The following is a 2,481-nucleotide window of genomic DNA, read 5'->3' as shown; positions in this document are numbered from 1 at the left end:
TGATCTCCACAATTTTGATCTACGTAATGTCACCACTCTGCTTCTTCATTTGGAACTAGGGTCCTGTAAGTGACTGCAATTAAGGCTTAGGGAAAAATCTTCGCCCCCATACCTACCACAAGTTCCTTCCCACATTGTGGCTGTATAGTTATTAAGCTATAAAATTGATTTATTCATGTATGTATTTGATTTATATACCACTCTTCCAGAATGGCTCAGGACTAACATAACATTATGGTTATAGTTAAGATAGAAGGTGCTCCCTTTGTTTACATAAATGATTACTGGCAGTGTGAGTGTGGCATATATCTTCCAGAGCTTCTCAAACTTCTGAGTACCCCTAACCAGGGGAGTAACTATAATAGGGCAAGAGGAGAAAGTTGTCTGGGGTCCACTGCCTTTTGGGCGGGTGGCCCAGAAGCAAGTCACATGACTGACTCCCCCAGCTGTGCACCCACCTGGGTTTCCTTCAGTTGTATTCATCCTCCAAAACTGATGTGATTGTTAAGACTTGGAGCTACCAGAACATCATGTCTTTCTCTAGTACCATTAAATGACTTTATATATATACAATTTTACTATGCTTTTTGTTACCACTATTCAGCCTCATTTAAGATTTCTTTACTTCATGAGCTGAGTTTCAGTGAGGGATGGGGCCTATTTTAAAATCTTGTCTCTGGGCCCACTTCAACCTTGCTACACCCCTGCCCCTAACTTCTAAATTTTTCCAGGTCCTCCCATTTTCCAGTGGATTTTATATTTACAGTTATGTGAACCATGTGTTGGAAGAAGGGCTGTGAACAAAGGGCCATGATGTGACACTTGTCCAGTCTAGTGAGGGTGGGGTATACAATTCAAGTACACACCTGGCTAGAAGCGAGATTGGCCGCATCCGGAAGTTTTTTTCAGACAATAGGCTTTACTGCGAGCTCGAATATGCCCCCAAAAAACTGATGCAAAAAATGGATTTATTTATTTTAACCCCTGGACATAAATCGGTCTATGCTCTAACACACAATGAAAAACATGAATCGTGTCTGGAATGCTCCCTGATAGGTTACAGGGACTTTGGGGTAAATCTGGCCGATCTGTGAACACACATCCTCCATTCTGCAGGAGAAGTGAGCTAAAAGCCCCATCTGGAAATGCTTCAGGAGGCCTGAACTGTGCAAGGGGCAGCATGCTATTCTGCCCCTTCCCCCAAAGTTCTGAAGGGAGAAAGAGTCATGAGACAGAGATGGGAAGAAAGTGAGAGAGATGGGGCGGGGGGAGAGAGCGAGCGCGCAGGACAGAGAAGTGGGGATTGTGCAGAGACAGCAGGGGAGAGAAAGGGGGATCAGGTGACACAATCCTTCCTAACTGTGGAAATGGCTCTTAGTAGGTAGGAAGATTGTGGTTGCTTTTGTTCTAAAAAGGGCATGCCTACATGAACACTGGTGGCAGTAAGTGAAGGTAGTGTTTGGACTTTTAGTTCAGGAATAAAAAGACATAAGGACATAGACACATGCAGTTCCATGCTGAGACAAAAGTTGTTATTATTATTTGTTATTATTATTTATTACATTTATAAACTGCCCCACCCAGAGGCTCTGGATCCTAAAAATAATAGATCAGTACAAACACTATAACTAAAACAATTATACTAATAAAACTCTAAACATAGGTATCTGTATGATTGGAACTTATACTTATGACTGGAACTTATACTCCCCCTCTGGATTATTATACAGTCAGGGACTAGGTGGAACCTTTTCCTAATTTTAACATAGAAATAAGTTTTTTTAACTGCATCCATTTGCATTTCAGGCTCTCTTTGACAAGCCTGAGGACTAGAATGTTATTACAAAACAAAACAAAAAACAACCCACAAAGCGAATTCTAGCAAGAGCCTACAGATTGCTGTCAGAACATACTGTATGAAGTGTCCTGGGTCAAGCCAGGTATCCTCCTAGGCTATAAAAAGAGTTTTAGGGACCATGTTGTATCCTGGCCTTCGTGGTTATAGGGGAAGGAACCAGACAAATGGGAAGGCTATTCTGTAAAAACAAAAGAAATAAATCCTGTGTTACCTGTGTAGCGTGAAACTTGTGCCAGCCCCCATACCAAAAGTACTTTCTATCATCGTGCAACTGTAGGCAGAGTGTGCACTCTTCAGAAATACAGAACTTGTGCATTGGCTGATTACATTTTTCTTTTTCATGGGGTTAGAGATGACAGACACAGGCCCTGACCAGACCCAGACATGGTTAGCACCAACAAGACTGCTGCATCATATGTCTTCAGATCTAGCACCCTTATATAGTATGTCAGAAAATATGTGAGTTAAGACCTTCAGTAATTCCAGGTTTTGCTGCATTATAGCAACTCAAGCCACACTGCCCTGAATGTGTCCAATCTCATTTGATCTTGGAAGCTAAGCAGAGTTAGGCCTGGTTAGTACTTGGATGGGAGACCACCTGGGAATACCAGGTGTTGTAGGCT

General features: G+C 42.2%; 1 pseudogene; it reads left to right on the top strand.

Annotated features, from left to right (window-relative positions):
* The first annotated feature begins 2,362 nt into the window (after positions 1-2,362).
* On the top strand, positions 2,363-2,481 carry LOC128352616 (uncharacterized; annotated as a pseudogene).

The sequence above is a fragment of the Hemicordylus capensis genome, chromosome 3, assembly GCF_027244095.1.
Source record: "Hemicordylus capensis ecotype Gifberg chromosome 3, rHemCap1.1.pri, whole genome shotgun sequence".
In the NCBI taxonomy this organism is placed as follows: domain Eukaryota; kingdom Metazoa; phylum Chordata; class Lepidosauria; order Squamata; family Cordylidae; genus Hemicordylus; species Hemicordylus capensis.
Note: the sequence above shows the minus strand (reverse complement) of the source record. Positions and strands in the feature narration are given on the sequence as shown.